General features: G+C 38.1%; 1 long non-coding RNA gene across 1 annotated transcript in view; it reads right to left on the reverse strand.

The window, feature by feature from the left end:
* The window catches only part of LOC112133884 (uncharacterized), a 229832-nt gene extending 203517 nt beyond the window's left edge, over nt 1–26315 (reverse strand). Inside the window, exons 1-2 of the long non-coding RNA XR_002915486.3 lie at nt 26243–26315; nt 11895–11961 (exon numbers count right to left, since the gene is read on the reverse strand). This is a non-coding gene — a long non-coding RNA (uncharacterized LOC112133884). The remainder of the gene's footprint in view (nt 1–11894; nt 11962–26242) is intronic.
* Between the last annotated feature and the right edge of the window lie 1046 nt (nt 26316–27361).

Below are 27361 nucleotides of genomic sequence, written 5' to 3' on the forward strand. Positions count from 1 at the left end.
TGAAGGTAAGCATTAGTGTCATTGGCTGTTTGCTCTGTCAGTCTCAGTTGTCATGGCATAATATCTACTCTGTCATGAGTTTATTTTTTGAACTTCATCAATTATATAGATTAGTAAGAAGATTTCTGCAAAGGACAAATAATGCTAAATCAGCAGCCCTGTATGTAACTACCAAGAAATTATGTACAACATTAATACTGGCGCATGGTTCTGCTTGAGCTCACCTCAATGTCTGATTCGGCTGCAGATCAGAGACATTATACTGATTCCAGCTGTTTTGCAAGCAAGTTGTGGTAGTCATCTAATACTTATGACCCCTGGTACAATTTGCAACCCTCAGTCTTCATGACTTGCTGAATTACATGCAGTACCCATTCTTCTTTATCTCCTATTTCAAAGGTTATACTTAAACAGACATGGTTACTCAGCATTACAGACCAGAATTACTTCAAATGAATTGGGAAAGACTCAGGAAAGAAATTCCAGAGAAAGACTTGAATCTTTTAAAGAGTCATGCAGAACAATGTCATATAAGGTCATGGAACAGAGAGTCACTAGACCACATAGGACTTTAATTCTCTGAGAATGGAAACTGTAATGACTCATTCAGACCAAAGGAGGCCGTAGTGCCTAATATCCACACAATTCACTCAGACTGTAAATCACAACTTATCCTGGGGTGGAGAAGCAGGAAGCCGAGGAGGGCAGAGAGATGAGTCCTGAGTTGGGGTTGAAGTGTGGGAACGAAACTGAGAACTGAACAACTCATAAACTGTACTGCCAAACCCAGACACATCTAGACCTGTGTTCAGAAAAAATAATACCATCTGTAAAATGTTATCCTTCTCCATAGTTTTGCTATTTTTTGTTTCCTTAGTTCTATGGAGAAATTTCATATTAAATAAAAAACCTCAAAAATTATAGATGCTCCATAAATGATAAATTAGGAAGTGATTCTCCACTTTAACAAAAAGATATTTAGCTCCACAAAAGAAAAGGTCGTAGCATTTTAAAAATGACTACATCCCTTTATACACCTACGTATATTATGATATATCATTTTGTACTAACAGGATCCCAACAGGAAGCACCATGCTAAATTTATTATGCAAAAATCTCTGTAGCCCAACATTAATTGGCCGTTAACTAAAGTCTTTACCTAGAATATGCTCAATGCTGTGCTAGATGCTGAGAAACATTCAGAAGTATATATTTCTATCCTAAAGTGGGTTAAAGTTCAAAAAAGCTTAAAGTTGTGTTAGAAAGATGAGACATGCATATAAAGTCGCAAGAAGCACTAAAACCAGAATTTGTTCTAAATGTTAGAGTACATTCTTCAAGAGCTTTAGGAGACTACAGAAGCCATGAAGCCCAAATTGGTATGGGGAAACCTGAAAAATAGAAAAACTAGGAAAAATAGAAAATGAAGAAGCAGAACCAGACTATTTCCCCAGAGGGAGAGAAGAAATTGAATGTACGCAAATTGGAAATAGGTATAGAAGCTAACAAGATAGTCTGCAGACTGAAAAAGTCACTTCCAGAATACAAGGAAGATCCTCCACACTGTGGCTCTTTTTAAACAATGGGCCATATTTTAGATTCTAAATAGACCTAAGCAATTTGAGATGGCAATCCCTTCCACCTCTGCTCACTCACATAGACCTTTCTCCAACAGTTGTGAAGACTGAAGATATATAATGAAGATCAGAATTTAGAAAGAAGTTAACTGACAGCTACTGGTAGTAAACAAGACTTCAGCTATTGACTAGACAGATGATAAAACAGCCTCACTTTTTGCCAATTACATTATCTCCCTTTTTTCCACTAGCAACCTAATCAACCTTGATGGCAGTTTGTAGTGTCTTGGTGACAGTTCACAAAGATTAACATTAGAGCTTTATTTGATTGTGAGTGGGTTGAAGAGACACTAGGCTTCAAAATCCATAAAATTGTTTTTTCACTACTTACAACATAATTTAGTGCTTGTCTGTGTTTGTCCCAGCCAAATATCATTCCCTAATAGCTGAAGTGAGTTCTCATTGACCAATGAATTGTAAAAATTACATCATCAAAGTTGTTCCATTAAAAAACCCTCTGATGTTTTTTGCCTTCAGTGCTCCAGGTAAAAAAGTAAAGAGAACATTTTGACCTGGAAATAAGAATATAAAAGCCAAGCTGACATGCAGACAAATGGCAGGGTGACAATGTCACCTAATCACTTCTGTCTCTTCTGCTCCTTCCCCCTTCCAACCCACACTCACACACCTGTTATTTCAAAGTGGTCCTGCCGTTGCCAATAAAGGCAAGGATGACCAATGACCTAGGGGGTTGCTTTGTGGAAATCCCAGTTACTGACCTCACTGAAAGGACTGGGAGGGAATATCATCTTAAAGGAGCACTCATCCTAAAAGGATTAAGTTCGCCCTAAAACAAAATCATATGTGACTCACCAGTGTGAAGTTCAACCTCCATCTTCCTTTCTGAAGCTGGTGTGGTCAAATAGGAAGCTGGTTGGGACTAAGCACCCAAATAGGATAAGGATTTTGATAATTTTATGTAGCAAGGCAAGATCTAGAATATTAATAAATCCTTCAGCTTTTCTTTAAATTCAGAATCTCTACTCTTTTTTATGTCTGTAGTTTTCTACCTGGCTGTACAAGAGAATCATCTGGAAAGGTTTTTTAAAATGCTGGCACCTGCACCCACTCCAAACCAATTAAATCAGGATCTCTGAGGGTGAAGCCCAGGCAGTTAGGCCTGCAACTCTCCAGATGATTCCAAGGTGTAATCAACTTTGACTACCAAAGCAGTCCAAGGTGCTCATTTGGCCTAAATAAGAAACACTTGGGCTGGGTTGGAGAGTGTAAAATCCCTGTCCATGTTTGGTGGTTGGAGCGGAAGACGTGCTGAGAGGGGGCCTGAGGGTGTGCCTGGTCCCCAGGAGAAACTGCAGACTCATATCAACCCAATTATAATCGTTGAACCCCAATGCAATTTGGGGATGAATGTACGACTATTCTTTTACTTTACTAGACAGCATTCTACTCTCACAAAGACTTTTATCTTCTTCCCTATTTTACTTATCTATTTGTTAGCCATGTAGACTCATGGATTCTCACTTTGTTTAATGAGTTACAATTTTTTGATGCTCACACTGTCCCAGATTTGGCTCAAGCTAGCTCCTCTGTCCTTTGGACATGACCCCATCCTTTTATTCTGAGCACTTTCTTACTTTCAAGTACCACAAGATGTTCTGGATTCAGCTTGTATACTCCCTGCACCAGCCATGGACTCAGTCATTTCTCCAAATAGCCTAAGTTCCTTTTAGTAAGGAATGGTATTTAGAAACCAACACCTGGGCTCTAGGTTAGTTCATCTGCAAAGCAGAAGCGTTACTGCTTCTAAGCAACTAGAGCACTCAGAAGTTTCTCTCCCTCCAGTAACCCTTCTGCTCCATTCCCTTACAGCGAACCTCTTGCTGTTGAGCAATTTCATTAGTTTCTGGTTTATATTTCCTGGGCCCCTTTTTGGAAAAGTAAATACATGTTTCAATTCTTTTTTTTTTTAACCACAAGTAGCATACTATATATATTTTGCACTTTTTAAAAAATGGAACATTTTGGAAGGATCACGCTATGCCATATGATAGAGAACTTTGCTTTTTGTTTTTAAAGCTGCATAGTATTCAATTACGTATGTGTACTGCAGGGAAGGAAAGATTCTTTCCTCATCCATTAGTAGGTTCATGGTTGAGGCCCCATAACAAAAGGCAGATTAACAAGAGAAAAGCATGCCCATGTATTTAATATGTTTTAGATAATACAGGAAACTTTATAAGGAAATGAAGACTCAAAGAAATAGGTGAACTTTTGTATTTTTACACTTAGGTTTGATGGAAAAGTAGATAGCCATGGAGAAGTATGACTGGGCAAAGGGGGTATGATCTAATGATAATAAACTGGGGGGAACTTAGAAAGGCCTGTTTGTTAAGATTTCTCTCTGTGTCCCTTTTCTCCAGGTATAAGAAGGGCACCTCTCAAGTGGGAGTCTTATGACCAGCTTCAGAAGAGAAGGGTGGGAAGTCAGAAAGTAACCATCTTAGGATTTATACCCTGCTTCAGGGAGAAGGGGGGAAAAGGAAAAATGACCTTCCTACTTCTGCTCTTTCTCAAATGCCCAATGTTTTGGGGTAGCTCATCAGTACCATATTTATTTAACTAACTACCTATGTTTGGGCATTTGTTTCCAATATTTTGTGAACATATGTTTTCATTTATCCTGGTTAAATACCTAAGAGTGGTATTTCTGGGTCATAGCATAGGCATATGTTTAATTTATTTTTAAAATAGCAGTTTTCTGAAGTGGTTGTACCATTTTATACTCTTATCAGGAGTGTATGATAGTCCATAATGTTTCATACCATGGCCAACATTTAGTGCAGTCAGTCTTTTCAATTTCAATTATTCTAGTTGGTGTGGAATATTTTCTGTGGTATCCTTTTGTGGGTAAAATTCACTTCCCCCAAGACAATGTTAAGCACCTATCCTTCTGCATAATGGTTATTTGCATTGAAATGTTGGTTCAAGTTTTGTTCATTTTTGAATGGGTTGACTTTTTGTTATTGATTTGTAGGAGTTTTTATATTTACAAATTTCAAATATATGTATTGAAAATATACTTTCCGAATCTATGGATTTTCCTTTTATTTTTATTTATTCCTATTTTTTTAGATGGAGTCTCTCTCTGTCGCCCAGGCTGGTGTGCAGTGGCACGATCTCGGCTCACTGCAACCTCCACCTCCTGGGCTCAGGTAATCCTTCCACCTCAGCCTCCCAAGTAGTTGGGATTACAGGCACGTGCCACCATGCCCAGCTAATTTTTGTATTTTTAGTAAAGCCAGGGTTTCACTGTGTTGGCCAGGCTGGTCTCAAACTCCTGGCCTCAAGTGATCCACCAGCCTCAGCCTCCCAAAGTGCTGGGATTACAGGCGTGAGCTACTGTGCCCAGTCTGCCTTTTTATTTTTTAATGGCATCTTTAGATATTAAAAAGTTAATATTTATGAAGTTGATTTTTTAATTTCTTTTATAATTAGTGCTTTTTCTATACTATTTAAGAAATCTTTACTCCAAATTTGCAAAGATATTCTCTTATGTGTTTTAGAAACTTTTTAATTTTAACTTTTTTGTTTAGATCTATAATTTATCTCAAATTAATTTTTGAGTATGCATGAGGTAGTGTTAATACCTTTTTTTTCATAAAATTAAACAGTCTAGTACCATTTGTTGAAAAGACTTTTCTTTTCCCTTTAAATAGCCTTGATCCCTTTGGAAAAAATCAGTTTACCATGTATATATAGGTTTACTTTTTCACTCTCTATTCTGTTCTAGCTCTCTGTCTATATTTATACCAATTTCAAGATGTCTTAAGCAATACAGCCTAATAGTGTAGTCATTCCTTGATCTGCAGGGGATGAATTCCAGGACACCCTGTAGATACCAAAATCTGCAGATGCTCAAGTCTTTTACATAAAATAACATAGTATTTGCGTATAACCTACACATATCCTCTCATATACTTCTCATACACTTTAAATCATCTCTAGATTACTTATAATACTTAATACAATGTAAATGCTATGTAAATAGTTGATATACTGTATTTTTAAATTTGCATTATCTTTATTGTGGTATTGTTATTTTTATTGTTTTTTTCAAATGTTTTCTGTGTTGGTTGAACTTACAGATGCAAAACCCACAGATATGAGCTGACTGTCTCTTGAAATTAGGTACAATGAAGCCTCTAACATTATTCTTTTACAAGATTGTTTGGCTATTCTAGAGCCTCTTATTTCCCATATAAATTTGGAATCAGTTTTTTTTAATGTCTATATTTTAAAAATGTAGAACCAACATTTTGGTTGAAACTGGAATCAATCTATATTTAAATTTGTGGAGAATTAATATCTCAATAATAGTGAATTTTCAATCTATAAATGTTCTATATCTCTTATTAAGTCTTCTTTAATTTCTTTCAACAATGTAGTTTTCCATGTTGCGGTCTTGTATATATTTTGTTTAAATTATTCTTGAGAATGTTATGTTTTGAGTGCTTTATGGATAAAAATGTTTTCTTGTTTTGTTTTTTAATTGTTTGTGACTAACATATAGAAATAATTTTTTAATATTGATCTTGTATACTGAGTCCTTCCTAAATTCACTTCTCAGTTCCAGTGGTTCTTCTGTAGATTCTTTAGGATTTTCTAAGTAAACAATGATTTCTCCTGTGAATATAAATAGAAGAACAAAAACTTCTCCCTATCTGATCTTTGTGACTTTTTCTTGTCTTTTTGCACTGACTAGTGCCTCAAGTACAAATGGAATGGTAAGAACAAACACTCTTGTTTCCAATCTTAAAAGGAAAGCATTCAATTTCACAACTAAATATAAGCTGTTGATTTTGACTGAGTCCTCTTTATGAGATTGAGAAAATTTCTATTTTTAACTTCCTGAAAGCTTTTAATCATAAATGGATGTTGAATATTGTGAACTGTTTTGTCTGCACCTATTGAAATGAATATATGATTTTTCTCCTTTTCTTAATGGTGAACTATGTTGATTGACTTTAAAATTTTAAACAAACCCTTTTATTCCTTGAAAACAAACACCTGATCATGATATAGTCATACACACACACACACACAAACATAAACACACACACACACACACACACACACAAGAACAAAAATACTGCTGGATCCTATTTCCTATTATTTGTGAAGGATTTCTATGTCTGTGTGCAAGGAAGATATTTGACTATAATTTTCTTTGTGTGCAACGTTTTTGTCTGGCTATATTATCAGGGTAATGTTGGCCTCATAGAAAAATATAGAAAGTATTCCTTTCAGCTCTATTTTCCAAAAGAATTTGTGTAAAGTTGGCAATATTTATTTAAGTTGTTAATAGATTTTGCCAGTGAAACTATCTGGATGTATAGATTCTTTGTGAGGTTTTTGGTAACAAATTCAATTGATTTTATAGAACTATTTATATTTTCCATTTCTTCTCATGTTAGTTTGATAAATTGCATTTTGAAGAAATGTTTCTACTTTATCTAAGTTGTCAAATGTTACTGGTTTAATGTTGTTCATAATATTTCTTCTCAGATTATAACAGTCCTTTTAGAATTTCTGCAGCTCTTATAAATTTACAACGTATCATATTGTAATTAGCGCACAATATGGTAATTTTTAAGTGTGTCAGTTTTTATTTCCACAATTAGATTGCAGGCTTCCTATGAAAAGGGACTATTACTGAATCTGCCTTCAACCTTTACCCTAGTTTAGACTAAAAAAAGGCAAATGTGTTAACCTGAGAGGAGACCAGTCATTATCAATATGTTAGAGCCTTAACCTATTGATGTGGAACACAGATGTTAAAAGAAGGTCAGGAAAGACTAAGCAGATAAAATTTGGAGCTGAGCCTTGAAAGGTAAATAAGAGCTTTCCAGAAAGACAAAATAGGGGGTGAAAGAACAACTAGACAGAGGGAATAACATGGGCGAAGATGTAGAGGCACAAGAGAGCATGGTGTTATGAGAAGACCCATATCAACTGTAGGAGGATATGGTGTCAGGGATAATGAAACAAGTATCTAGGAAAGGCTTTCTGGCATAGATGGGCACTGGCCTGAGTAGGGCATGAGGTCTGTGGGTGTATTAATCCGTTTTCACACTGCTGATAATGACATACCCAAAACTGTGCAATTTACAAAGGAAAGAAGTGTAATGGACTCACAGTTCCACATGGCTGGGGAAGCCTCACAATCATGTTGGAAGGTGAAAGGCATGTCTCACATGGCAGCAGACAAGAGAAGAGAATGAGAACCTAGCAAAAGGTGTTTCCCCTTATAAAACCATCAGATCTTGTGAGACTTATTCACTACCATGAGAACAGTATGGGGGAAACTGCCCCCATGATTCAATTATCTCCCATCCGGTCCCTCCCACAACATAAGGGAATTATGGGAACTACAACTCAAGATGAGATTTGGGTGGGGACACAGCCCATATCAGTGGGCCTGAGGCGACTAAGCCAGGAACCTCTTATTCTCCCCTCCCCTACAAGTTTACCTAAAAATGATTTTGAATCATGCTTTCATTTAACAGAATCATACCAGCACTATCATCAATGTTATAATCACCTGGTCCCCTGCAGGCAGGACTTGGTTTGATCTAGAGCTCCTCTTCATCTACAAACCACTAATCTGTGTCTCTGTTACTCTTTGCAGTCATGATCATCTGACCTCTTTCCATGGAGATCATTAAAGTAGCATCCAAAAATCTATGGTACAGCATTCTTCAAACAAACAAACAAAAAAACCACCTCAAAGGTAGAATTTTAAGGAGGATTACAAACCCTCCAGCCCTTAGCCAAATATTTGACTCTCCCCAGAGGATAACAACTGACAAAAGGGTATCAAGGGATAAAACTGGGGCCAAGAATAGTTCATAAGGTCATGCTAACCTGTTATGGGAACTCACCTCCCTTTTTTTTTCTTCTTCTTTCTTATTTTTTTCCTGACATTCTCTAACTTTTTAACAAGACAAATGGTCACACTCCACCCTAAATGTATTAAGGCTGTATTATCTATCAGAATTTCAGTGTCAGGAGCCAATCCCAGACTTTTACTGACACCTGAAGTCCAGTCAATTACTGATTTTCTCACTTCCTTCTCACTCAGCTATGACTGGGGGAGCAATTTTATCACATATGAGGGATGGTCAATAAACTAGATGATTCAAGATTCTGCCTTTTGGGGGGCAGCACTTTAGTTCTACAGTAAACAAGTCCAGAAAGAGAAACTGACCAGAGATTATGGGTGTGGATGCCAGCACAAAAGCAGGCATGAGCCTCTAATTCTCCCTTCTGGGTGACCCTTGAAGTCAGCTGCCACATCCCCAGGAACTGTGTGGTGGTGGCAGAATAAGAGGTGTTCAGAAGACATGAGCTTCACCCAACAGGTGTAACATCTGAGTTCTAACAAGTATCCTTCCAGTTAAAAGTAAGAGTTTCCCTCCTGTTTTCCTGAGAGGTGGCCAGAATCGTTATTATACTTTTGTCAAATCTATGATATGGATAAGTCAGTCCCCAAGGTCTGGAAAAGAGGAGAAAGGACAAATACTAGGACTAGAAACTAATCAACTGTAGGTCTGAAGTTAGAAGGAATGTCCATGCTTTGGATGGAATCCCATCTCTGAGGCAACCCCTCCATGGAGAAAGCAAAGAAAGAGATCTGGCAGCAGCACATCTGTAGTGACAGTAGTAAGAGAATTATCTTCAGCTGAAATCTAATGTCTCTTTACTAGTCAAACCTTTTTTTGGTTCTGATATTTCCTCTCATCACCACGTACAAGTTGAACTACCCCACTCATGAAGACATCCCACTTCCAACCCCAGATTATTTCAAAGCTAGTAAGTTAAAGCCAATTTTTTTATTGTAGAAGGCAGGTTATAGAGATCACTAAATCTAACCCCATTTTACAGATTAGAATGTCAATGTCAAGAGACTGAACAGTTCACCTAGAGTTACACTTAGTGAAGAGTACAAGACAGATTTCTCACCCCTTGAAAAAACTGTGATTCATCCATCACCCAGTCTCTAGCCTAGATAAATAAACTGAATAACACAAATAAATTGTAATAGGCAACCTTGAAAATGAACTTATACCAAGGTACTGGGCTGTGCTGATATTCAAAAACATTAATTGCATATTAAGGCACAATTATGAGCAGCTATTGCCATTTCTATAATTGAACAGTACAATTCAAACGAGAAGAGTAAGAATAGAAGGAGATAGGCTGGAGACCCCAGGGAATATAGCTTTGTACCTCTCTACTTCCTTCAGATTAAAAATCAGTGAATAAGCATAGGCTGGTATTTGCTGAGAGCTAGATATCATATTGCTAAGATGTTACCAAGATATTCAACTCTATAAATTAAATAATAAGAATATATGAATAAAGAGAATAGCAGTATATATTTCCTTGGAAGCAAAGACTAAAACATTAACTGATAAGATTTTGCTACTAATTCAAATACAAACACTAATTCTTATTTTGGCAGCTTTCAGTTTATTCCCCACAAGGCCACTCCAGAGAAATCCTCAAAAAGTATTTTGTATGCTCTCTCTTCTTTTACCTTTACTATTCCTACTCCACTTGCAAGGACAGAAAGAGGGTTGGAGGGTAATTGTATAATCATGATTAGATTGTAATAAGACCTATTTGTGGGGAAAAGAACTTTCACCATTCTTTGTTTTTTTTTCATGTTAACAACCTTTAAACCTGCTCCAAGTATAAATTCAATTAGAGTGAATCATATATTTTGCATAATTTAATAACCTGTTTTCTTATTATGGAAGTTCTTATAGTCATTTTATTTTCATGGTAAAAAAATTAAGCAGACATGGACATGAAAATAAAATTTTAGAAAAGCAGCAAAGAACCAATTCATAATTCTACCACCAAATCATTAACCACTGTTAATATTTTGGAGTATATACTTCCAGAGGGTGGTGTGTGTGTGTGTGTGTCTGTGTGTTTTCAGGTGTCCTTGCCAGTGTTGATGCCTGTAAGGTCCTGGCTTCTTGGTCTTGCTTCAGCCTTATCCTGACCCCTCTGTGGTCAACACTGATAATATAACAATAGACAGAGCTCCCACCAGCTGGTAGAGTCTGGAACTGATCTTGCTACTGTGGTTCTCTGAGGGCCAAGATGAGCCTTGGGCTCCTGTGAGTATCTGGAGCTACAGCCTTCCCACCCGTTTTGAGTTTGGGCAACCCACAGGACTAGGAAGCTGCCTCACTTTGCTGATTTGTACTTTTGCTCTCCATTCAAGGCCTGGAACCCTGTTTCTCTCAAGCTCCTTGGCTGACACCCAACACACAGCCTACCTCTTGCCCATGGCTCCCTTCTTTCTGGGCCACTAAACTCTACGCCCTGACCCCTTGGCTGCTGTGTGCACCTGCCCATGAGCATTTCCTGGAGACTTCAACGGCAACAACCTACCCACCAAGTCAGACTCCCCCTGGGTGCTAAAATCACCAGGCATCTTTGACCCCAATTGGGTCACTTTCATCAGAAACAAACCCTAGGATGGCTTACCCAAATTTCTTTATTTGCTATCTAATGTTTTGAGCCATTTGTTTTTCTCTTTCACTTAAAACTCCTTTACTGAGCACTGGGTTAAACTGTGGTAGGGCAATCAGTGACAATATTTTAATTAATTGCTTAGCAATGTTGTTTAAAAGGAATGAAAACTTCAGATTACACTCAAACTTTCCTGTAAATGGCTCAGTACCACCTGACACGAACTTGCCCTCACATTATAGCCTTCTAATCCTTGTCAGCAGGAACAGCAGGAAGGAAAAGAAAAGAATAAACAACCAAAGGAGATTAATTAATATCATGTTTTCTTCTCAGAGAAGAAAGGGCAAAAAAAAGTGGTATCCTCTCATCCACTAATGGTTAGATGTTGGCTTTGATATGTTTTCATCTGGATCGGAACAAGTGTTTGGGGTACATCTTGCTGCCTTCAAATATCAGATAATAACCCCTCTTTGTGATAACAGAATGGGAAAGCCTATGGTGCTGTTTTGCCCAAAGTGACATGTACGGGGGCGATTATTTGAAAAGCAAAAAGGCACATTTGCCTAACAGACAAGCTTGGACAAGTTCAAGTGGCAGAAGAAAAATCCTCAGAAAGGTGTTTTGCGACATGCTGAGCCATTAGTCTCTAATGTCACTTTTTTCTCAGGAAAAAAAAAAGAACACTGTTTTTGAGATTGTTTCACTAATGAGCACATTGTATTGAAGGGCAGTGAAAGAATCACAAACCTTGTTTCAATCCCAGCTGTCAGCTCTCCACTGGAAGGAAGCCATTTACTTATTCATGGACTGGATCCTAGATGTAAAAAAAAAGTAAAGAAAGAAAAAGCATGTGTAGCTACCAATCAGTGTGAATTGAACATTATTATCTACTAGCCTCTTCCTAGCAGTTTACAACAGTATCAAATTCCTACCAGAGATGCAGATGAATAAGGAGCAGGGGCTGCATGCTCAGCCCGTTCAGGTGCTGGGCAGGGAAGTGAATGGGTGAGGTTACCAGTGGCAGTGCCTGTAAGGAAGAGAGTAGATGCCTCATCTGCTGGTCTGATGGGCCAGATGCTGCTCAGCCCCAGCCTGCCCAGGCCACATAGAAAGGCCAGCCCAATGTTGACAAATACTCTGAGGCTTTGCAAGAGAAGGTGGAAGGAAATTTGAATATTTATGATAATTCTCCATAATTCTCCAGATTTTTAAATGTTGGCAATTGACTTAAAGAATTTCCAAACCCCCGGCAAGCCCAACAAGACACATATGGGTGCCAGATGCAACCCTTAGACATCTAGTTTGTGAGCTGTGTTCTAGAGCGTGAGGAAGAGGGAGGAGAGAGAGCCATATGGCCGGCTGGGTGAGTTCCTGCAGAGTTGACCTGCACACCCCAGAGAATGTCATCTATAGGATGATAGGGGTTACTCAGGAAAGCAAAGACACTCTTCAATCAGGTCAAAACTGATCATGTTGGGCACAGTCCTTTACTTAAGTTTATCTGTAGTACATATGTATACTGTATACTAAGTTATATGTAGTACATATTTAATACTTTATTTAATACACATATATTTACATATAAAATATACCAGCCCTTTGTATCAGTGAATATATATGCATTTATACATATTCAGTGAAATGGTCTTTCACTCATTGTTTATCCCTATATGCAACACCACTCACATTGCCTTGCACATAAAAGGGAGCCATTAAATGTTTGTTAAATTTATTTTTAAAAAATACTTATTGAGCTAATATATGCCAGGAACTGTTCTAGGAATCTGAGATAAATTACTGAGCAAGGCAGGCAAAGCTCTCAGTCCTTGAGGGAGTAGAGTTCCAGTGGTTGACAATCAGACAATCAATAATGAACATAATAAATAAGTAAATTATATTTTGTGATAGAAAGTAGTAAGTGCTACAGAAAGAAAATAAAGTAGGATAAAGGGAACTGGGATTACTGGAAGAGGTACTTCTTGTGGTATTAAATTAGGTGAAATTTTGTATTTTAAAAAGCTAAGTATGCTGATAGCTAATATTAGTCCAATTTTAGTTGACTAATGTAACTAAAGTGACTCCTATGCTGATAGCTAATATTAGTTCAATTTTAATTGAATATTTAATATAACTAAAGTGACTCCTAATTTCAAATCTTTTTATTTTGGTGTTCATATACCTACTAGTTGGCAATCAAATAATCAAAAGAAAAGAGTATTTGTTCATTTATTCAGCTTTTCTTTACTGAACATCTACTAGATGCAAAGTGCCAAGTCAAGCATCAGGTACAGAAGGGAGGACATGGCAGAGACAGTGAGAGAAGACCTTGGTAACACACCAGCCTCAGGAACATAAACTTCTGTATAGAGATATTGGCCTTCTCTCTGCCCCATTCCCCAGGTCCTTATTAAGGACCAGCTTGGCTTTCATCATTCTTCAGAGTAGTTGAATTCAGGGAGGAAAGCAACCTTCCAGCCTGTCTTCCCACCAATCCATGTCCATTGGGAGCCATGTCTATCCATCCCCATGGACTTGGGCTGCCTCCTGTGCAATTCACTCCATCTGGCCAGAAACATAAGACCATGGAAGGATTACGTCAATGTGGTCTCCCAGTGTGATCCCAGAAGCCAAGGCTCTCATAACTTTGTGATTCTCCCTCATAACAATATAATTTAATGTGCATATATTTTTTCATTCCCTCCAGAATGATAGATGGTGTGTGATGGTAGAGACAGGGCAATGACAAGACTAAAGATATATGTCCCTCACATTTTACAGGATTCTTGTGATAATCAAATGAGCTACGGTAAGGAAGAGCTCTCTAAACTTTAAAGTGCTATTATAATAATTTCAACAAGAGCTAACACTTACCAAGTTGTTACCACATGTCAACAGTGGTTCTACTTTACGTATACTAACTCAGTTAAGGCTCACAACAGTCTATGAGGGGGTTGGTATTATTTTTTCCATTTTCTGAATAAGGAAGTCCAAACACAGGAGGTTCAATGACTTGCCCAAAGTCACACAGTTGTCTAGTGGCATAGCCAGGAATCTACCCAAGGTATCTGACTCCAGAAACAAAGCATTTAACTCCACTTGTAAATGCTACTACATGATTTATACAAGCATGGTCCATTCCACAATATTCATTATCTTCAATATGCAAAGCACCAAGCTAAGTAGCATGAGAAATATAGAGAGTAAACTAAACCTTCAGGAAGCTAATGAATTTATAGATGAACATTAAAGTCATTAAAATCACGTTGGTGTACATGGACACCATACATCCACTCCCGTGCTACTTCTTGACTCAAACTCCTTACCATCAGTAAAACACACATGAGAGTCCTTAAATTAGAGGAAGATAGTTCACATATGAGAGGGCAGAACCAAGCTCAGTGGTCTAGGGGCTCTTGGGAACAGGAGGAGTTATAGATAGCAATAGATGTTAGACAGCTAGAACCTAAATCTTCCACCACCAATGGCCACTCCAGAGATGGCTTTTGAATTGGAGGCAGAAGTAGACAGACATTTCTGTGGCATGTCTTCAATGTCACATTTGAAATTAGATCAATATGACAACCTCCCAAGTGATGCCAAGGAATAGTACATATTCCAAGAGAGCTAGCTTCCTTCAAAGAGGGGTAAGGGGAGGATGTAGAAAGATTCTCACAAATACGTGTTTGCCTCACTCCCACACCCCAAACACTCTGGTCCAAGCTGCTTTGGGGCCTTTACTGGTCTTTGTGAGGTGGAAGAAAGTGCTGGTTGAAGCCCTTCAGGGGTTCATTTAAAATTCATCCCCCAGGTAACAATAAAACACTGATTTCTAAAAAATATTCATTAAAGCACCAATGCACTTGATTTCATTATTTTACTTCTTAAAACCCCCAATGAACATTCTATTATGGTTGGTCTCCTTCAGTGATCCACTGCTGAAGTCTTTCCGCAATCCAAAAATTTTTAAATGTAAATTCTAATGTGTATCACTATCTGCATATCACAATAAGGAAAAACAAACAATGATCTGCTTTAATTCTGTAGGTATTTGAAGACATGCCAAGTTAGGAAGTGGTTACAAAGGTGGCTGTAAGATAAGAGTTGTGCAGCTCAGATTTGGATCTCTAAAATGCACTGTGAAGAAGCCCCCAAGGGTCTACTCTCTTTCAGGACTCTTCCAGAAAGGTCAAGTCTGAAAAGGAGGAAAACTTAAGAGCCCTCAGTGTCCACCCTGATTCCTTGTTTCTTTCTCAAACTGTATGGGGGTCAAACAATGTTAGCCTTCTCGAAACAAATGATTACAGAAAATAAGAAGTCTCTTACAAAAACAAATTCAGATGAACCCCTCCATGGCAAACATAAACTGAACCTCCCAAATCTCTGGGCCACTATCACAGCAAATGGGACAACCTAACAACAATGATCCAGAGAAACCGTGGACTATCCCAAGTGGGAGGTACTAAGTCCTGGAGAGGCTGAATTGATTCCTCAAGATGCTTGGTTCCACCTGGCCTAAACCCATGGGAATCAGGGGAGCCATCTAAGTAAATGAGGATTTTTGTGCTGGTCAACCAGCGTAGTTTCAATTGTTTCATTTAAAAGTCTTAAGGTCTTCCTGTAAAGAATCCTCAGATATTTATACCCAACTATTCTCAAAAATCCCTGAACTCCAAAAGAAAATTTTAGCTTCTGAGAGTTCTCATGTAAATCACAAATAAATGTTTTCTCAAAGAAACTGTATACCACCACCACCACCTCTCCCCACATCCTTGTTGGGAGATAATACACATTAAGTATTTTTTTTATTTGCCAAAAATATTCTGAATCACCTTTAAGTGCCTCAACACATGCTTGCATTGACTGGTTTACATCTAGCAAACCTGAATTCTATCTAACGCTAAATGCTATTTTAAGCTAGCAAACCACTAGCTTTATTGGGCCAGGGGAGATTGATGGGGAATCTTTCAGTCTGGTGTTCAAAAATATTTTACATTCATAAAGAAAGGTGGAAACCCTACACACCAAATGGCAATTGCCCTAATTTCAATATTTACCAAAAATGTCAACAGATGAAAACAAAGGAATAAGGCTTTGTTTTCAAACCTTACTCAATTTTCTCAATATGTATGTATGCCTGCAGTTTAGGTCACGAACCACTATCTACATTTTCTATTTGTCTCTTAATTCCAAACTCGATATTCCTCACTATCCAATATGCAATATGCAATTCCTCCAGAATTAGGTAAGAAGATATCTTTTTTGGTGGCGTGTAGGAAAGTGTAAAGCCTGTCATGACAGGTAATCTGATACTACTAAAATCAGATGGATAAGAAAGGGAAAAAAGGCTGGGCGCAGTGGCTCACACCTGTAATCCCAGAACTTTGAGAGGCCAAGATGGGCAGATCACTTGAGGTCAGAAGTTCAAGACTAGCCTGGCAAGCATGGTGAAACCCCGTCTCTATCAAAAAATACAAAAATTAGCCCAGCGTGGTGGCATGCACCTATAGTCCCAGCTACTCGGGAGGCTGAGACACGAGAATCCCTTGATCTCGGGAGGCAGAGGTTGCAATGAGCCAAAATCTCACCACTGCATTCCAGCCTGGGCAACAGAGTGAGATCCTGTCTCAAAAACAACAACAACAACAACAACGAGACTGTTACCTCACCCTAAAAAACTGACATGACTGTTTGAAATGATTGATTATGGAGCTAAAGATTCATCTGTTCATGTTCACTGCTTAGTAAGTCATTTGCTTAATTGCATTTGAATAACTAAATTGAACGTTTTTTCCTTTATATAGCTTTATTGTCGATACTGACTTCCAATTATTAAACAATACTGTAGGTAGAATATCTTCATGACTACAAGGTAAGGAAAGAGTTAATCAGGAAAAAAACAACTATAAGAAATTAATAAATGTTAATATATTAAAATAAGAATTTGTGTTCATCAAAAAGCATAATACTAGAGGGAACAAAAACTGCAAGTAGAAGAAAATATTAGAATTTATTTTTTTTGAGATGGAATCTTGCTCTGTCACCCAGGCTGGAGTGCAGTGGCTTGATCTCCACTCACTGCAACCTCCACCTCCTAGGTCCAAGTGATTCTCCTGCTGCAGCCTCCCAAGTAGCTTGGATTACAGGTGCATCCCACCACACCTGGCTAATTTTTGTATTTTCAGTAGAGTCGGATTTCACCATGTTGGCCAGGCTGATCTCAAACTCCTGGCCTCAAATGGCCCACTCACCTCAGCCTCCCAAAGTGCTAGGATTATAGGCATGAGCCACCATGCCCAGTCTAGAATTTCATAAAGTATTTCTACAAATCTTTAAGGAAAAGGACATTCCAATAGAATGGGTAAAAACCTGAACAGATCTTGCACAAAACATAATATCCAAATGGGCAATTAATGAATGTGAAAGTGCTTAATCTCATTGATCACCAGGGAAATACAAAATAAAACTACAATGAGATATGACTAGACAAACAAGATGACTAAAATAGCATAGAAGGAAAACAGTGTTGGTGAAAAGATAGAGTCATAGGAACTCACATACACTGTTGGTAGAAATGTTAATTGGGTGGAAAACTGGCAGTATCTGCTAAGCTGAACATATGTGTACCGTATGATCAACACGTGTGCATGTGCTAACCAGAGACAGTACTAGAATATTCATAGAACATTGATAATAGCTGCAAGTTGGAAACTACCCAAATGCCTATCAACAATAGAACGAATAAGCAAAATGATATATTCACACAACAAAATACCATATAGCAATGAGAATAATCACCCTATAACTATATATAAAAATATGGATGAGTCTCACAAGCAATGTCAAGTGAAACAAGCCAGATGCAAAATATATACTATGATTCCAGTAATATAAAGTATAAAATTGGCAAAACTAGTATAATCTGTTAGAAGTGGTTACCCTTGGGAATGAGGAGGCAGGCAAAGAAGAGGGTTTCTGAGTGCTGGTAATATTCTGGTTTTTGATGTGGGTGTTGCTTACTGGGGGTGATCATTTTATAGGTGAAACCATCAAGTAGCACACTTGTAATTAGAGTGCTTTCTATATTTATACTATTCTTCCATAGATTTACTAATGAATAAACAAATTGGACATAACTAACTTGCATTTTCATAAAAACACTTTCAGTCCTCAGAGAACACTGTACATTTTAATAGATAAAATTTGTATTTCTTTACTAGACCGCTTTGTAATTGAGAAAATATATTCTTTCAAACCCTTCTTTCTTTCTTTTTTTCAGGTGGGATCTCACTCTGTCACCCAGGCTTGAGTGCAGTGGTGCAGTCGGCTCACTGCAACCTCCACCTCCTAGGCTCAAGTGATCCTCCCACCTCAGCTTCCCAAGTAGCTGAGACTGAGGTGTGCACCCCTACACTTGGCTAATCGAAACACTTCCTTCTATCACAAAAAAAGCAACAAGTACCAAACATTTACAAACAATATACTTTTTTTTTTGAAGAGGTGCAATAATTTCTCTCAGTAAATTAAACAAGTAATAAAAAGTATTTTGTGTTAATGATAATGTATTGGTATACCCAATATTTTATGTTTGCTAAAATACTATTTTCACACATAGTATCTCCCCCTTGAGCCATAGTTGATAAATAGGGCAAGTATTGTTATTATTCCCATTTTATGGATAAGGAAAATGAAGTTCAAGGCGCAATGTGTCCAGGGTCACAAAGGTAATAACTTGCATTGCCCAGATTCAAAATTTCTGATGGAAAATTAATTCACTATATTAATATTATAAGTTGAAATATTGTAAGCCTAAATATTATAAGTTGAAAACAAATTTATTACATCTAAACTATCAAACATCATAGTTTAGCATAGCCTACTAAGTCACATGACTGCTTAGTAGATCATTTAATTTTCTCTGTATTTCTAATAATTTTCCTGATATGAAATAATCTCTCTCGTTATTCTAGTTTTATTCCTCATCCAATTACCAAAAGCCAAAGTGCTTCTTAGGGAAGTAGCCTAAAATATTATTTGGCAAATTTTTTTCTTGTTTGAATATTTTTATGTTTGATGCCAATTTTTCCTTGTTTTTAATCTGGCAAAACCTACCAATAGCTCCTCAGTGTGTTAAAACAAGTCCACTCAAGGTGGCTTACCTTTGCTCCCAGGTAATTAAAACAACACTATAATACCTGGGTCACCTTTGACTTTGAATTCAATGTCTTCATCTTGAAAGTTAGAAGGTTAAGAAAAAAGAGGAGGGGGCTACATGATGAATGTGAATCCAACTATACCGTGGATTTAGAGTCGTGCTCTGAAATCAAGCACAGTTTTCTTTAATAAGGAATATTTTAGTAGAAGAACTAAGGACTTCAGACTCTATACAACTTCTGAATTTTCCAGAATGCCTCCACTAACTTTCATTCCTTGTTGTTGAGCATGACCTATCTGCTCTCCCAATCCAGCTGTTAATCTGACATAGTGTTTCCCAGCTCACCTAGAAATACATCAAAAGGCATAGTTCAAAATGATATATGGATGCTCCTCGATTTATGATGAGATTACTTCCTAATAAACCCATCATAAATTGAAAATATTGTGAGTTGAAATGCATTTGTTACACACAACCTATCGAACACCTTACTTTAGCCTAGCCTACTTAAATGTGCTCAGAACACTTACATTTGCCCAGCCTACAGTTGGGCAAAATAATCTAACACAAAGCCTATTTTATAATAAAGTATTGGATATTTCACATAACTTACTGAATACTATAGTAAAAGTGAAAAACAGAATGGTTGGATATGTGCTCAAAGGACAGTTTCTACTGAATACATATCACTTTTGCACCATCATAAAGTTGAAAAATCATAGGTTGAACCATCATAAGTGAGGGATCATATGTAATTGCTTTCAAAGAACATAGTACTACAGTGATTCCAAAAATGTCTCCGATGGTCCCAGAATAGTTTTTAAAATAAGTGTCAACTATTCTCGTTGATTAGAAGAATCTGCCATGTTTGGGTAACTTTTTAGAATTTGGAAACTGAGGACTTTAATTCATAACAAATGGTGTTAGGTTCTTTTTGTGTGTTTTTGTGTTTTGTTTTGGTTTTTGCTGCCATAAAAAATTATAGCAAATTTAGTGGCTTAAAACAATACAATTGTATTGTCTTAGAGTTCTGTGGACCAGAAGTCCGGTATGGGTTTTACTGAACTAAAATCATGGTGTTGGCAGGCCATATGCCTTTCTGGAGGCTCTAGGGGAGAATCCATTTCCTACTCATTAGGGTTGTTGGCAGAATTTTCAGTTCCTTTTGGTTACAGGTTATAGGCTGAGGTAGTTGTTTCTTTGCTGGCTGTCAGCTGAGGGCTATTCCCAGCTTCTAGAGGTCCCATTAATGCATCTTCAAAGCCAACACTGGTGGGTTGAGCCCCTCTAATATTGAATCTCTCTGACCTTCTCAATCTCCTCCACTTTTAAGGTCTCATGTGATTAGATTGAGCCTACCTGTATAATTTCCCCACTCAAATTCTGTAGCCTTAATCACATCTGCCAAGTGCCTTGTGCTCTGTAAGAAAACATGTTCACAAATTCCAGAGGTTAGGATGTGGACACCTTTGAAAATCCATTAGTCTTTCTACTATGCCAATTTTACATATCCCTGGCTGAACAATAATTTCCTGTATTGAAGAGAATAAGCTTACGAAAATATTTGTAATAAATAAAATTTTATGACTGGTGAATGAATTTTACAGAACTTATGTTGAAATGTATTCTTTGCTTCATTTATCTGTTTTATTCTCATCTGCTACCAGTAGTCTATATGGAGAGATGAAAAAAATAAGTCAGTGCTATGAGCTCACATTCACATTTGAAGCCCTAAGCCCCAGTGTGATTATATTCGGAGATGGGGCCTTTGGGAGGTAATCAGGTTTAGATGAGGTCATGAGAGTGAGGTCTTCATGATGAGATTAGTGTCCCTTAAAAAAGAGATACCAGAAAGCAAGCGCTTGCTCTCTCGTGCGCACTCTCTCCGTTTCTCTTTCTGTGTCTCTTTCTCCTCCTCCCTTTCTTTGCCATGTGAGGACACAGAGAGAAGGCAGCTGTCTGCAAGTGAGGAAGTAGGCCCTCATCAGAATTCAACCACGCTGGCACTCTGATCTTAGACATCTAGCTTCCAGAACTATGGGAAATAAATTGTTTTTTGTTTAAACCACACAGTCTGTAATATTTTGTTTGGCAGTAACAGCAGACTGAAACAGAAAAGTTGATATAAACAAAAGACATACATCCCTTATTTTCAATTTAAGGAAATGTAGTTTCACAATGGAGGTGGCATAAACCCTTTCAAAAAGCAATGAGCTTTAGCTTCCATTAGATATCCTCTTATTTAATTACTGATTTTTACTAGAAGAGCAGAAAAATCTTACCGAACTATATTGAGATTTTCTAAAATCCACTGTCACTAGAATGGTTTGAGACCTTCAAAATATTATTTATAATAATGATTGCCTCTTCTATGTGATTATAGATCAGGACCCTGTCAAGTAGCAGTAATAATGTCAAGGAGTAATTTCTTCGAATGTGAAACTAAGGCAAACTATATAAAACTTGCACTAATTTTAAGGCTTAACAATTAATTTCTCAGGCCAGGCATGGTGGCTCACACCTATATAATCCCAGCACTTTGGGAGGCCGAGGCGGGTGGATCACTTGAGGTCAGGAGTTTGAGACCAGTCTGGCCAACATGGTTTGGTCTCTACTGAAAATACAAAAATTAGCTGGGCATGGTGGTGACAGGTGCCTGTAATCCCAGCTACTTGGGAGGCTGAGGTAGGAGAATTGCTTGAACATGGCAGTAGGAGTTTTCAGTGAGCCAAGATTGAGCCACTGCACTCCAGCCTAGGTGAGAGAGCTAAGCTGCATCTCAAAAAAACAAAATAAATAAATAAATAATAAAATAAAATAAATTGATTTATCTTCCTCCACACACACAGAATAATTTTCATGAGTTTCATGCATGGAACAGTGAGGATGGCTAATAAACTGATTTATCTATGTGTTTCAAATTTTAAAATCTAAAAAATATTGCTTATTTATTTGCTTTTTTAAAGATCAGGGCGATCTGTCAATAACATGATGGCAGGATAAAAAGAATAAACACGCCTGTAATCCCAGCACTTTGGGAGGCCGAGGCGGGTGGATCACGAGGTCAGGAGATCAAGACCATCTGGCTAACATGGTGAAACCCCGTCTCTACTAAAAATACAAAAAATTAGCCGGGCGTAGTGGCGGGCGCCTATAGTCCCAGCTACTCGGGAGGCTGAGGCACAAGAATGGCCTGAACCCGGGAGGCGGAGCTTGCAGTGAGCCGAGATCTTGCTACTGCACTCCAGCCTGGGCGACAGAGCGAGACTCCGTCTCAAAAAAAAAAAAAAAGAAAAAAGAAAGAAAGAAAAGAAAAGAAAAAGAATGAACACAAAGATAAAGATGTCCATTTTGTGGGCAGCCACAATGGCATAATATCAGGGACCCAGGAAGTTCCTATTGGTAGATAGTTCTAAAAATTATACATCAGTTTCTGTCTTTCGTGCACAACATGCCATTCCCTCAGCTGAGAGGTAGAGTTTATTTTTTCTCCCCTTGAATCTAGACTGGCCTTGCAACTACTTTGACCAAAAGAATACAGTGAAAATAATATTCTGTGTACTTCTAAGTCCAGACCTTAAGAAGATTGGCAGCTTCTACTTCCTTCCTCTTAGAATATTCTTCCCTGGAACCCAGCCACTAATCAGTGAAGAAGCCCAAACAGCTACATGGAGAAGCTCACATGGAGAAGAACCCAGGCCCTTGGCCAACAGCTTCAACTTAGCTCCCATATGGCAGCCAGAATCAACTGCCAGCCACATGTCTGAGGCCATCTGGACCCTCAAGCCATCCTAGCACCCCAGGAAACACCACACGAAGCAGAAGGATTGTCCTATCCAACTAAAATGGGAGAAAAAAAAATAAAAGCAAGGTAAGAAGGAAGGTGAGCATTACAGTTTTAAATAGAGTATCCAGGGGTGACCTCATGAGAAAGATGAACGAGGGAGTGAGCCCTATCAATATCTGGAGGAAGAGTGTACCAGGCAGAGGAAACAGCCAGTGCAAAAGGCCCTAATCTATGAGCACCTGGCATGTTTGAGATAATCAGCGAAGCCAGTGTAGTTTCAAAAAGGTGATCAAGAAGAGGAGTGGTCCAAGAGGTAACACGGGTTCATAGAAGGTGGGGATCTAGAGTGGGATAAATGCAAGACCCCCAAAAGATATGCCCACATCCTAACTCCTGGAACCTGTAAATGTGACCTTATTTGGAAAAGGAGTTTTTACAAATGCAAATAATTTAATCATCTCAAAATGAGATGATCCTGGATTATCCGGGGGCTTAAATACAGTAACAAGTGTCCTTATAAGAGAAAAGAGAGGGCTGTGTAAAGTGGGAAGTAGAGATCAGTTTCACTGCCACAGGCCAAGGAACACCAGGAGTCACAAGAAGCTGAAAGAGGCAAGGAAGGATTCTCCCCTAGAACTTTCAGAGGGAGCATGCCAACACCTTGGTATTGTACTTCTGGCCTCCGGAACTGTAAAAGAATATTTCCGTTGTTACAAGCCATCCAGTTTGTGGTACTTTGTTACAACAGCTCTAGGAAATTAATGTAGGCTCCATAGGACATTATAAGGACTTTGTTTTTTAATTGGGAAAAATGGGAGCTATTATAGAGTCAGAAAAGAGAAGTTACATCATCTAACTTTCATTTTTTTAAAGATACTAGGTTGAAAACCAAATGTAGAAACCAGGAGACTAACTAGAAATGATAGCACAGGCCAGTATTGCAGTGTTAGGGACGAGGAGTAGTTAGATTATGGATATATTTTCAAGGTAGAGAGAATAAAATTTCTTGATAGATTGGACATAGGTTATGAGGGGAAATAAATAGTCAAGGCTGACTCCAAGGTTTTGTATGTAAGCAAATGGAAAAATGGAGTTGCCATTGACCGAGATAGGAAAGGTTGAAGGTAAAACAGATTTGGGAGGAAAGATCAGGGACTCTCTATTTGGGGCATATTAAATTTGAGATTTCTATTAAATATCCAAATAGATAAGTGAGGTATGTAGTTGCATACAAAAATCTGAAGGTCAGGAGAGGGTATGGGCTGAAGATGTTCATTACAGTACATCAGCACACAGATGATATTCAAAATCATGAAACTGGGTGAGGTCGACAAGAAAATAAATATAGATAAAGAAAAGAGATCTATAAACAGAACCCACTGTACCTGAGGAGTAGAGAGAAATGGAGAAATGGAGAGCAGAACAAGCAGCAAAGGAGACAAAAAAGGAGTAACTGATGAGATAGGAAGAAACCCAAGAAATTGGGGTATCCTGGAAGTGAAGCAAGGATGTCAAGGAGGGAGTGCTTCCACTTTATTAGATTCATGGGTAGGATAAGTAAGACGAGGATTGAGAATTATTCGGTACATTTACCAACAAGGAGGTCACTGGTGGCTTTGACAAGAGCCATCCTGGTGAAGTATTTGGAGCATAAGCCTGACTGAAGTGGACTTAAGAGGGAATGAGGAAAGAGGATTTGCAGACAGTGAGCATAGAAATATTTTTAGGGTTGTTTTAACACAAGGGGAGCAATGAAATGATATGGCAGCTGGCAGGGGAAGGAGGATTGAAAGAAAGCTTTCTGAAACTGAAAGAAAAAGCACATACATATATGCTGATGGTGGCAATTGAGAAGAGCAGGAAAAAATGACAACTTAGAAGAAAGAAAGGGGAATTGCGGGAACTATGTCCTTGAGGAAGCAAGATGAGATGAGATCTATGCAAGAGTACAAGGATTGACACAGAGCTCCTACGGTGCAGACCAAAGGCAGACGAGGTGGATGCTGCCAAGCAGATAGGTAGGGCAGTAGTCATCTGTGCAAGTTCTCTTCTATTTACTTCCATATACTCATGAAGCAGGAATTGGGGTCCTCAGCTGAGAGTCAAGATGGAAGAGGTGGTGTTGGAGTTTGGAGCAAAGAGAGGAGAAGATGTAAAATACATGACCAAGAGAGTGGGAGAGTGAATAGCTAGGAAAGTATAGAATGGCTGTCCAGCGGCTGCCAAGTTCTGTTTAATGTGTGTGGTGATGAATTTAAAGGGGTTGAGTTGAGTGTTTTCTCTAGCCAAGCCCGGCTGCACAGAGCAGGCACCGAGCAGGCTGACTCTCGGACTGAACCAGGGCTCTAGGCTTTCTAAGAGACTTCTACAAAACGAGAGAGGCGAAGCGTAGCCCAGTGTGTACATAAAGGAACAACATGACGATTGGCCTCGGAATCAAGGTTGTTAAGGAAAGGAGAGAAGCCAACAAGGGGATGCAGGGTAGTAAAGGGATGGGGGGACCAGTCGGTAGAAGGTTAGGGATTTTGGGGAGCAAAGGACTGTTGTGGGAGCCAGAAGGAGTAAACATGTAGAAGAAACACGAAAGAAAGTATCTTAATGTTATGTTACTGAAAACCAGAACAGACCAGAGGGCAAAAGCCCTTCCACTTGATGTGCAAATCATGCTAGAAGAGAAGGGAATTTTTGAGATGGACCAAAAACAATTTCCTTATCCATTATTTCCTATATTGAAAATGCCATTTACTTCCAAAGCTATCTTATTTATTCAAGTTTGCAGTAAAACAGGAGGCCTAGATTATTTCCCAGGTAAATTTCTAACTGTCCTGTTTCAGAGGTATTCCCCTGAGATTCATAGTACATTTTCACTTTAAGTTGCATGTTATAAATGTACATGATTTTCTCCAAACCAATGACTGTGTTCTTTAACCCTCCTCCCTAAATCCTTTTTTTAAATCTTTATTTTCATCCTCTTATTCTTCCCTATCACTAATCTCTCTTGAAATTAAAATATAATGATAAAACTGGAATTTGACATAAGACCCTCACCAATGCCAAGAATAGCAAGAGGATTATCTTGCCGTTCTTGTACATTATTTACTTTCCCAGTGTCATGTCAGTATTGGGTTTAGTGTTTCTCAGGAAGTAGACGCCCACCTTCTAATTGAGTCAGAGCCAAGAGTAGGACATGGTCTCACTGAGCCATCTTGCACCTGGAGATATCTCCTGGGGAGAGATGCAAAAATAAACAGCAGCCCCAGGGAACTAGACCTCATTATATTTTTATTAACACAGTAACTCTTTTAAACAAGCAATATCCTAAATTGGATAATTACCTCCCACATTGCTTTCCCCTTGACTTTGGAACTAAACACAGGCTCTTTCTCAATTAGCATTCTGAGCTTTGAGTCAAGTTCCTTATGTGCAGTTACCCAGCTGCTGCACAACTACTCAGATGTTGCGTGAAGCCCTTCCTAAATATAGCTTTTTAAACACATTCAGAATCCTTCAGGAAAAAATAAATTAGTATAAGATTTCACTGGCAAGAATCAAAATCCACTCCTTAAAATTTATTTTTAAAAACCAATTATAAATAAGTCAAATAAGCAAAATTTTATTAAGACTAGATTTCAAGCTACTGACCTGGCCAAGATAAAAAGATCATCAGGTAATAAAATCTGATCCAAGTTCATTATGTAGCATCCTTATCCAGGAATATCTTATTACTGAGTAAAGGTAATTTGGTAATAAAATGGTTAAGCATGAAATAAGGTACATTGAGGAAAAAATCTGGTCGTGTTTTGCATTTAAATATTTCAGTATTTAAATGGTAACCAAAAAAAAGCAGAAATATTCTGAAGCAAAAACAGAATTGGAATTTCCATTTCCCATCCACATCATAAATAAGATCATTCCACAGCAATGACTCCTTGCACACCCGTTGGAAATGAGCGCACTCAGACAGAATCTGTGGTCTGGGCCCAAGGCACTGAAAACTCATACTGGCTTCCGAAGGATTCATTACACACATGCACACATACACACAGAAGGTGGATTTTCAGCTCTACCAGAAGTCATATAACCTATGGCTAAGTCTCTATAAAATTTATGAATAAACAACTAAAGTAGCTTCAGGCAAAAGTGGCAGAAACCATTGCTGTTTGTATACCACTCTGGAAATAAATTTCATTCACTGGGAAAGTTAACACGTGATGCTTTGACAACATCAGAAATAATACTTAATAACTTAGAAATCTTCTGGCATACAGTCCAATA

The sequence above is a fragment of the Pongo abelii genome, chromosome 5 (genome assembly GCF_028885655.2).
Source record: "Pongo abelii isolate AG06213 chromosome 5, NHGRI_mPonAbe1-v2.0_pri, whole genome shotgun sequence".
In the NCBI taxonomy this organism is placed as follows: Eukaryota; Metazoa; Chordata; class Mammalia; order Primates; family Hominidae; genus Pongo; species Pongo abelii.